Below are 11430 nucleotides of genomic sequence, written 5' to 3'. Positions count from 1 at the left end.
AGGACACTTACATAGGGTAATCATCTTAAGTGGTGTGTGCATGAACATTTCTACAAAAAAGTATCTCCATAGTACAATTGGGACCTTCTGAATGTTATTGCTCATACATAAATTAAACATTTTAAATAAAACGATTCGTGTTTTAATTTACTATTTTTTAAATGTTTCATTTATTTATTTATTTTGAGAGAGATAAAGACTGAGCAGGGGAGGGGCAAAGAGAGAGGGAGAGAAAATTGCAAGCAGGCTCCACACTGTCAACCCACTAACCCTGAGATTATGACCTGAGCAGAAACCAAGAGTCCCATGCTTAACGGGCTGAACAACCCTGGTGGCCCTGAACACTGAAACGTTCCTAATGAGAAAAACTGTCCTCCAAAATAAGGTGGACTTGGACAGTATTACATTATGTCTGGCAAGGGGGAACCTATGCTATTATCCAAACAGAATATTTTGTGTTCCTACATACTAATGTATCATCTTTATTAAATCACATGAGGACACAAGTAAATGTCCTGAGGGATCCAATTCCCAGCCTAGGGGACTTAGTAAATCAGAGTTCAGATCATGAGGCTCTTAATGGACAAAATTAGTACTCACTTTGTGAGTCATGGTCTTAATCTGTGTTTTCTCTCGCAGATACTAAATTGTTACTGTGGCGTCTGCCTCCGGCGCAGCCAGTTAGCTACCAAAGGAGGCACCCCCGTGCCAAGAACGCCCCCTGCGGACCGCTCAGGACACACTTCGGGGTGGGAGGGGCGTGTAAGAGTGGAAGCGCAGGCCCCGGGGCTGCAGTGTTGGAGGAGGAGGTCATCCAGAGGACGTGACCGCTGGTTGACCCATTGCTGGATTGGTAATCAGAAGTTCCCCACCCTTCCTCTCTCCGTGGAATGTACCTTCCGCCCACCAGTTCCACGGCGGGGTCGCTTTTCGAGGGCACAGCCTTGAGGGCACAACGTGTTGTTTACACCATCTTAGATGGTATACGTGGCTGAACCCCGTTAAGGCCTCTATAAACGGTCCGATCTTACGGCTGCTGAAGACAAGCCTCGTAAGTAGGCTTATTTTAAAACTGCCCCCCTTGCTTTTTTAAAAACTGCCGCCTAGCAGCCTGGAAGGGTCTGCCTCTTTCTTCCATCTCTCCTACCCCTCCCTCCACCAGGCCAGTTTCAAATTTCACCGCGGAAGCCCCCACCCTAGAAGAGTCGTAGGTGGAGGCAGGAAGTAGAATAGGAGTGACCAGGGGCAGGGGGAGAGGGAATGGGCCATTACTGCTTAATGGGTGCACGGTTTCGGTTTGGGGTGATGAAAAAGCCCTGGAGATGGATGGTGCTGATCACTGCACATTATTGTGAATGTACTCAATGCCATTGAGCTGTACAGTTAAATATGGCTAAAATGGTAAATTTTATGTTAGGTCTGTTTTGCCGCAATAAAAGAAAAAACCCCTAAGGGCGCCTGGGTGGTTCGGTCGGTTAAGCCTCAGACTCTTGGTTTTGGCTCAGGTCATGGTCTCCCGGTTTATGGGTTGGAGCCCCGCGTGGGGCTCTGTGCTAACAGTGTGGAGCCTGCTTGGAATTCTCTCTCCCTTCTGTCTCTGCCCCTCCCCTGTTTGCACGCGCTCTCTCTCTCAAACATTAAAAACAAAACAAAACATAGACTTTGTATTAATTGAGTGAAAAATCACTAAGGCGGTCACATCATACTTGCAGTCTTATAGACTGCACCTTTACCACGGGGCCTCTGAGACAGTCTTGCCAGAGCTGAAGGTCCTGCAAGATCTTTCGGGAACTTAACTCTTTCTACTTCTCAATTTACCCCTCTCTCAGAGAGACTCAGAATCAGGCCTGCGCTGTGTAACACATACCAACCCTCATTCTGTATCTCTTCCCTTCTCCGGAGCTTCGGTGCACTGAAAACATAACTTCTGACTCCTTTAGCTACAGTTCCGGTCGGTACCCTCACTGGATAAGCCTGGAGACCGCATGCCCATCAGTTCAAGTAAATAGGGCCCACAGGGACAGGGGAATTGCTTCCTGATTTAAGATACCAGTTTCAGCCCAGAAGTACCTACTAGTGTAAGATATATATTATAGTATATGATAGATCATATTATTCTGAAATGAACTTTTTTAAAACATATTTTTAAAAATGTTTATTTATTGAGACAGAGCGAGACAGAGCATGAACGGGGGAGGGTCAGAGAGAGGAAGACACAGAATCTGAAACAGGCTCCAGGCTCTGAGCTGTCAGCACAGAGCCCGACGCGGGGGCTCGAACTGACAGACCGCGAGATCATGACCTGAGCCGAAGTCGGCCACTTAACCGACTGAGCCACCCAGGTGCCCCCTGAAATGAACTTTTTACTTTGTGTTTAATCCCCTTACAGGAAGCTGGTGGAAGGGAGGGGCCATGTCTTAACTGTGTATGTTCCTAGGGCCTAACTCTGTGCCAGACACATAGGAGTAGGTATTCAGGAAATTTGTGCAGTTAAATTAGGGATCTTCAAGTCAATTAAACCAGTTAAACTAACATTTAGTAAGTACCTGTATTAGTCATCTATTGCTGTGTAATAAATAACCCCAGACTTAGTGGTTTAAAACACTAATAATCATATGCTACTATTTACAGTTTTGCTGAGTCAGAAATTCAGGGTTAGCACAGGAAAGAGGGCTCCATGAGGACTAGGTCCACAGGCAGATGACTTGAAGGCTGGGGACTGGAATCCTCTGAGTCGCATTCACTCCCATGTCTAGTGCTTGATGTTGGTGTGAGCATGTCTGGCTTCTCCACGTGGCCTGGGCTTCTTCCCAATATGGTGGCTGAGAATCAAGGGTAAGCATCCTAAAAGAGAGAAAGAGAGAGAAGCTGAAGCCATATGTTGCCTTGTCTGACTCAGAAGTTACACAGCATCATTTTTGCAACTTTTGGAACAGTTGCAAGGTATGCCTAGATTCAAGAAAAGGAAACAGACCCTAGTGGAGGTGTGTCAGTCTCACTTGGTAAGAACATGTGGGAGGGGTCATGTTAACTGTGGCCATCTTTAGAAAATACATTTGCCACAGAGCTTGTAATGTGTCAGGGACTGTGTCAGTGCCTTTCTCTAGGCTTTTTTTTTTTTATGTTTATTTTTGAGAGAGAGAGACAGAGAGACAGAGTGCTAGTGGGGGAGGGGCAAAGAGAGAGACACACACACAAACACACATGAAGAATCCGAAGCAGGCTCCAGGCTCCGAATTGTCAGCACAGAGCTGGACGTGGGCCTTGAACTCACGAACTGCAAGAGCATGACCTGAGCCGAAGTCAGACGCTTAATTGACTGAGCCACTCAGGCACCCCTCTAGGCTTTTCTTTAGAATATCTATTTAAGTTCTTTTAGATGATTAAATAGTGATCAATGAAAGCAACATTCTTTTGCTCTCGTTCTTCTACTTCATGTTCTCTTAAGTCTAAAAATGCAGAATATAATTGGTCATTGTTTTCATTATTCAAGGTTGATTTACTTATTAACTTGTTTTTTTGGCGAGTATTTATTGAGCACTCACTGCCAGGAAATAATGTTTGGTGATAAGGGGAGAGGTGCACAACACAGAAGTGGTTTCTGCCCATGTAAAGACTGTGGTCTGGTTGGTGATGGAAGAAAGCCTTGTACCATCATTTTATCCATGTGCAGAATGAAGACTGAGTCAGATAATAGACTCATAGATCGACAAGGGTATCATCAGGGCCACCATTCTTAGTAGGCCATGTTGACCAGATAGCTGACCATTCTAATTTTAAAGCTCTCCAGGATATAAAAGAGGAAATTTCTGATGATAAAACCTGATGGCAATTCAAGCTCAATTCTCTCTTGTCTGGTTTTCTGTCAAGCCACAGAAGTGGTTAGTTCTCTCCTTATAAAAACTTGTTATATATTGAGTAATTATTATCAAGTTACTTAACAGCTCTTCCCTTTTCTAGCTAAACTTCCTCAATTTTTAAACATTTCCTCATGGGGCCATTGTTTATTCTGTAATCATTTTATTATTCTGTCTCGTTTCTGTAGGGAATCTCAAACTGTATTTTGGGTAAAGCCAAGAAGCCACGGGAGTGAAAGAATAACGTGTGGGCTCCAAATGCATTTTTGTGAGTACACACTGATAACACTGACTTTTAATGCGACACCAGCTTGTAGCTTAGAGTTCACGGACTCTTCTTTTCCTCTTCTTTGCGATGTGAGTTCCAAATCACATTTGTAGCCTTGCTGTAGTTTCTGCTTTGTTCTTAAATGACCATGCTTACCACCACCATTGGAATTAACACTTTACCAACTGAAATAGGGTCTGGGATTTTATTTTCTTATTTTGATACCTTAAATAGTTTAGCTTTTTCTCTGACCTAGGGTTGAGTGTTTGAATCTAATACGTTTAGACAAACCAGTTCTAAACACCCTTGAACCTGGTTTCTTTCATTCCGCAAATATTTATTGAGTACCTACTATGTGCCAGGTGGTGTGCAATGCGCTAGGGGGTCAAATGCCCAGCAAAAGCTGACATGGCGCTTGCGTTCTCAGAATCTAGTGCTTGCCAAGGGAACTAGATGTTGATTGAATTGCAGACCAAGAAGATGCCTGCTTAACAAGAGGTAGAACTGTATGCTCTTATAGAAAGTTGTGAGTTGGAGGGGCGCCTGGGTGGCTCAGTCAGTTGAGAGTCCAACTTCAGCTCAGGTCACGATCTCGCGGTCCGTGAGTTCGAGCCCCGCGTTGGGCTCTGGGCTGATGGCTCAGAGCCTGGAGCCTGCTTCCCATTCTGTGTCTCCCTCTCTCTCTGCCCCTCCCCTGTTCATGCTCTGTCTCTCTCTGTCTCAAAAATAAATAAATATTAAAAAAAATTATAAAAAAAAAAAAAAAGAAAGTTGTGAGTTGGAGCTCAGAGCCTGATATTTTAGTTAAATAAACTTTTAATTTTTGAACAGTTTTAGATCTACAGAAAAACTGGGAAGATACTACAGAGCAGTCCCGTATACCCAGTGCAGTTTCCCTATTATTAACATTTTACATTAGTATGATCTGTTACAATTAATGCATCAGCATTGGTACATTTTCATTCAAGTCCATAATTGATTCAGATTTCCTTAGTTTTCACCTACTGTCCCTTTTCTGTTCCAGCATCCCGTCTGGTGTACCACATTACGTTTAGTAACCGTGTCTCCTTAGGTTTCCACAGGCTGTGATAGTTTCTCAGATTTTCCTTGTCTTTGATGACCTGGAAAATTTTGAGGGACACTGGTCAGGTGTTTGTAGAGTGCCCATCAGCTGGGATTTGTCCAGTGTCTTTCTCATGATTAGACTGGGGTTATGGGTTTTGGGGAGGAAGACTATGGAGGTAAAGTTCCATTCTCATCACATCAGATCTAGGGTACGTGCTATCAACATGACTTATAAGTTGATGTTGACCTTGACCGCTTGTCTGCGGTTGTGTTTATTAGGTTCTTCATTGTGAAGTTATGCTCACCGTTCCATGGCAGCTTCTTTGGAAAGAAGTCGCTATGCACAGCCCACACTCAAGGAGTGGGGAGTTGTGCTCCACCTCCTTGAAAGCAGAGCGTCTCGGTGGATTATTTGGAATTTTTCTGCATGACAGATTTGTCATTCCTCCTCCAGAAAGTTTATTTTATAATAGCTAGCTTTGTTGTTGGTTAGCCATGTGACCTCTGGCAAGTCGCTTTGCCTCGATGGGTTTGTTTCCTTATCTTAAAAATCTGTCTTCTTCACATAGAGTTTTGAGACATGGTAGGCCAAAATGCTTTGTGCTTTATGAACTGTGACTATAGGAAGGACTTGATGATTGTTTCTCTTAGTTCAGCTTTCTTGTCCCCCCTGGGATGGCCTTTCCTGAAGGTTATCTACGTGTGCTTTGTGCCTAGCTGTCAGTGGAATGGCCACTGGTGGAGGGGGATCTGAGGCCTCAGGGGGCAGTTGCTGGCTCTGGAGGGACCCACAGATCCCAGTAGGGAGTCCTGCATTGCTTTCCATTTCTTCTCTTCCTGCCAGGAAAGTTCCTCATCTGGGGTGATTGCTGTGGTTAAGATTACCCAATATCGCTGTTTTAAAGCTGCTAACCAGGTCAGAGGGATGAGGAAGAGAAGGGCTTTTTCTAATCAGGTGACACGAAGAGAGCCCAGAGCATTTTGGTCCAAGGATTTCAGTACGCCTTGCCTACTCTTTCCTCTCTTTGCTTCTCTCTCAGTCTCTCTTAGGAGTATTTTTGGTTTCAGTTTTGTGCAAGTTCCTAACACAGTTGCAGGTTGTGATTAGGAGGATTGTCTTTATACAAGACACTTGAAAGTCAGGTTCAAACACAGCACATGCACGTTCTTTGCAGAAGATGTCAAGCTTGTTGACTGGAAGCCTGCCTGCCAGAACAAGATCCTTCTTCGAACACCAGAAACAATCTGCTATTGTCTCCTGGGATGAAACGGTGCCAATAAAGAATGAAAACTCTGAGCCAAGAGGAGGAATACCGCATTAACTGCTTCACCACTAAAAGTAATTATGGGAAGGGAGAGACGGGGTAAAACCCTCTCCTTTGTTTTTAGCTTGCAAGGACACACAGAGCACAGATGTGACCAGAGCAAAGCCTGCTGTGTGTCTTGGCCCAGTGGAGAGAATGGTTCACTCCTGTGTGTGCACTGGTCAGGGTCAGAGCCCCTGCCTGCCTTCTGAGCACACTTGATGCTGCCGGTGGAGAAAGCTGGGCACCCCCTTAGTTTCCTTTCCGCTTGGTTGTCTTGGTTCCAGAAGATGTTACCACAGGGACAGGCCTGTGCTGGGGCTTAGGGGGAGGGTGGGGGGAGTGCGCATAGCTTTAAGGGCACCTTAAGAGAAGAGGATAAAATGCATTATCCATGGAGGGAATCTGGGAAGAAGAAACGAGAGGGAAAAGACCAAAGAAAATAAATTGAATTAGGTAATGGGGAGGCTTATCTTGGTTTTTTTCTAATTGTTTTATTAATTTTTTTAAATGTTTATTTTTGAGAGACAGAGGAGAGAGAGACAGAGCACAAGTGGGGGAGGGGCAGAGAGAGAGGGAGACACAGAATCCAAAGCAGGCTCCAGGCTATGAGCTGTTAGCCCAGAGCCTGACGCGGGGCTCAAACCCATGAACTGTGAGACGGTGACTGAGCCAAAGTCGGCCGCTTAACCAACCGAGTCACCCAGGTGCCCCAGGCTTGTCTTAGTTTTATTAATTCTTTGATTTGTGACTGACTGAACATGGGGACAAGAGAAGACAGGGGCAGGGGGCTAAAATTCTCACAGCCCCTCTTCATGTTCACCCCTAGCCTCTTATGAATAAAAGTAAAGGAATATTAATTAAATCTTTGTGGGATCTCCATTTTCTTCCGTCCTACAGTCCTGGTCAGCAGCCAGCCTGCACTGCAACTCCTAGCAAACTCTCTGCTGATGTTCTGAGCCCCCTGCTCTTCTCCTGACCACAAAGCCGGTCTACCCTAACGCCTGTCCTCGCAGAGTTCAGCTTTACTTAAAAAATTCAGGGGCGCCTGGTTGACTCAGTCAGTTTAGCATCTGATGTCAGCTCAGGTCATGATCTCACAGTTTGTGAGTTTGAGCCCCGCGTCAGGCTCTGCACTGACAGCTCAGAGCCTGTAGCCTGCTTGGGAATCTGTGTCTCCTTCTCTCTCTACCCCTCTCCTGCTTGTGCTCTGTCTGTCTGTCTCTCTCTCTCTCAAAAATAAATAATCATTAAAAGAAATTTAAAGGCTGTGGAACAATTCAAGACTCTAGGAGATTTGGGGAGGTACTGGGTTCATGTGAGTAATCACTAAGGGTAATGAATGAGCCTCTGGGATGGCAGTCAGTTTTCCCTGCTATTATTCAAGGTCTCTCCACACACATGTCTTCCAAGGAGAAGCCCATTTCTGAGTTACCGAGATTCCTAGCTGGGCAGGGCCCCATTCTAGTTTTAGGCACTACAAGTTTGTCTGTGGTACTTTGTGAATGATCTGTGGTAGAGGTGGAGGGGGAAGGGGAATCTGCCCTTGTTTTAACATTGGTTTGATAATTTCGATATCTGAATCACAACTGCGTCTGTTTCTATTTTGATTTTTTAATTGTAGTTCTCCATCTGGGTGTGCCTGATAATCTTCCAGGAAAGTTTTATGAAACATTGTAGAGGGTCTAGATGATACTCTCTTTGGAGAGGTTGTTGTTTGGTTTCCGGAAGGCAGTTAGTGGAGATCACCTTAATCCATTAGAGGGAAACCAATTTGAGCCTGAGTCTCCCTCTTATAGGCTTTGACTATTTAAGGTTTGTCCCCCCCTTTTTTTTTTTAATGTTTATTTATTTATTTTGAGAGAGAGAGAAAGGGAGGGGCAGAGAGAGAGAGAGAGAGAGAGAGAGAGAGAGGGAATCCCAAGCAGGCCCTTTACTGTCAGTGCCAAGCCCTGTGCAGGGCTCAAACTGGACAGTTTGCCTGGGCACTTCCACTTTGGCGACCCTGAACTCTTATTATTATTATTATTTTTCCTAGCACAGTGAGACTCTTAATAGCTCTGCTTAGTGTTTCAGCCGCTTAGCAAGCACTTTCTGGATTAGCTTCTCTATCTCTTGGCCAGCACCACAGACAAATGGATGACTATCCAGAGGAAACATGGGTCAGACTATCAGGCTGATTTTCCTATGGATCCCTTCTGTCCAGGATCTTGATTTCTTATATCTTGGGTTTCTTGATAGTCCTGACCTCCCAGTTTTGACTCTCCTGTTCCATCAGACTGCTAAAAGTTTTGCTCAGTTTCTCTGCATCTCAGCAGCCACTTTCTGCCCACCCTCTTGATTAACTTTTCTTCTTTCAAGGATCTTGATCTCTTCAAGGAGCTACTTTTATAGTTCTTCAACACATTAAATAGGTGTGGGTGTGGGGGTGGGGGTGGGGGATGTGTGTATGGTCCTGCTTGTCTGGTTTTTCTTTTTTAAAATTTTTTAATGTTTTATTTATTTTTGAGAGAGAGAGAGACAAAGAAGAGTGTGAGCGGGGAAGTGGCAGAGAGAGATTGAGACACAGAATCTCAAGCTCTGGGTTCTAAGCTGTCAGCATAGAGCCCAATGTGGGGCTAGAACTCACGAACCATGAGATCATGACCCGAGCTGAAGTCAGACACTTAACTGACTGAGCCACCCAGCTGCCCCTTGTCTGGTTTTTCTAAGTAGAATTAGTCTGCTCAAAGCCAGATAGCAAAGTTCTGCCCTTGTTTTTTTAATTAATTAATTAATTAATTAATTTTTATTTTTTAAATTTACATCCAAATTAGCATATTGTGCAACAGTGATTTCAGGAGTAGATTCCTTAGTGCCCCTTACCCATTTAGCCCATCCCCTCTCCCACAACCCCTCCAGTAACCCTCAGTTTGTTCTCCATATTTAAGAGTCTCTTATATTTTGCACCCCTCCCTGTTTTTATATTATTTTTGCTTCCCTTCCCTTATGTTCATCTGTTCTGTGTCTTAAAGTCCTCATATGAGTGAAGTCATATGATATTTGTCTTTCTCTGGCTGACTAATTTCGCTTGGCATAATACCCTCTAGTTCCATCCACGTAGTTGCAAATAGCAAGATTTCATTCTTTTTGATTGCCGAGTAATACCTCATTGTATATATATACCACATCTTCTTTATCCGTTCACCCATTGATGGATATTTGGGCCTTTCCATACTTTGGCTATTGTTGATAGTGCTGCTATAAACGTGGGGTTGCATGTGTCCCTTCAAAACAGCACACCTTTGTCTCTTGGATAAATACCTTGTCAAGTATTTAGTGCAATTGCTGGGTCATAGGGTAGTTCTATTTTTAGTTTTTTGGGGAACCTCCATACTGTTTCCCAGAGTGGCTGCACCAGCTTGCATTCCTACCAACAATGCAAAAGAGATCCTCTTTCTCCGCCTCCTTGCCAACATCTGTTGTTGCCTGAGTTGTTAATGTTATTCATTCTGACAGGTGTGAGGTGGTATCTCATTGTGGTTTTGATTTGTATTTCCCTGGTGATGAGTGATGTTGAGCATTTTTCATGTGTTGGTTGGCCATCTGGATGTCTTCCTTGGAGAAGTGTCTATTCATGTCTTTTGCCCATTTCTTCACTGGATTATTTGGTTTTGGGGTGTTGAGTTTGATAAGTTCTTTATAGATTTTGGATACTAGCCCTTTACCTGATATGTTGTTTCAAATATCTTCTCCCATTCTGTCAGTTGCCTTTTAGTTTTGCTGATTGTTTCCTTCACTGTGCAGAAGCTTTTTATTTTGATGAGGTCCCAATAGTTCATTTTTGCTTTTGCTTCCCTTGCCTCTGGAGACGTGTTAAGAAGTTGCTGCGGCCAAGGTCAAAGAAGTTTTTGCCTGCTTTCTCCTCGAGGATTTTGATGGCTTCCTGTCTTACCTTTAGGTCTTTCGTCCATTTTGAGTTGTTTTTTGTGTATGGTGTAAGAAAGTGGTCCAGGTTCATTCTTCTGCATGTCGCTGTCCAGTTTTCCCAGCATGACTTGAAGAGACTGTCTTTATTCGATTGGATATTCTTTCCTGCTTTGTCAAAGATTAGTTGGCCATACATTTGTGAGTCCATTTCTGGGTTCTCTCTTCTGTTCCATTGATCTGAGTGTCTGTTTTTGTGCCAGTACCATACTGTCTTGATGATTACAGCTTTGTAATACATCTTGAAGTCTGTGATTGTGATGCCTCTAGCTTTGGTTTTCTTTTTCAGGATTGCTTTGGCTATTCGGGGTCTTTTCTGGTTCCATACAAATTTTAGGATTATTTATTCTAGCTCTGTGAAGAATGCTGGTGTTATTTTGATAGGGATTGCATTGAATATGTAGATTGCTTTGGGTAGTATCAACATTTTAACAATATTTGTTCTTTCTATCTGGGAGCATGGAATCTTTTTCCATTTTTTTGTGTCTTCTTCAATTTCTTTCATAAGCTTTCTATAGTTTTCAGTGTATAGATTTTTCACCTTTCTTGTTAGATTTATTCCTAGGTATTTTGTGGTTTTTGGTGCAATTGTAAATGGGATCAATTCCTTGATTTCTCTTTCTGTTGCTTCATTGTTGGTGAATAAGAATGCAACCAATTTCTGTGCATTGATTTTATATCCTGCAATCAGTTCTAGCAGTTTTTTGGTGGAATCTTTTGTGTTTTCCATATAGAGTATCATGCCATCTGTGAAGAGTGGAAGTTTGACCTCCTCCTGGCCAGTTTGGATGTCTTTTATTTCTTTGTGTTGTCTGATTACAGAGGCTAAGACTTCCAATACTATGTTGAATAACTGATGAGAGTGGACATCCCTGTCTTGTTCCTGACCTTAGGGGGAAAGCTCTCAGTTTTTCCCCATTGAGGATGATATTTGCGTTGGGTCTTTCATATATGGCTTTTATGATCTTAG

General features: G+C 43.5%; 1 long non-coding RNA gene across 1 annotated transcript; it reads left to right on the top strand.

Moving 5' to 3' along the window:
• Positions 1-302: 302 nt before the first annotated feature.
• Positions 303-7222, top strand: LOC132681950 (uncharacterized). Its single transcript, XR_009611348.3, has 3 exons — positions 303-1051; positions 4046-4125; positions 6366-7222. It is a non-coding gene; the product is annotated as an uncharacterized LOC132681950 (long non-coding RNA).
• The last annotated feature ends 4208 nt before the right edge of the window (positions 7223-11430 follow it).

This window comes from Panthera onca, chromosome A1 (genome assembly GCF_046562875.1).
Source record: "Panthera onca isolate mPanOnc1 chromosome A1, mPanOnc1 haplotype 2, whole genome shotgun sequence".
Taxonomy (NCBI): Eukaryota; Metazoa; Chordata; class Mammalia; order Carnivora; family Felidae; genus Panthera; species Panthera onca.
Note: the sequence above shows the minus strand (reverse complement) of the source record. Positions and strands in the feature narration are given on the sequence as shown.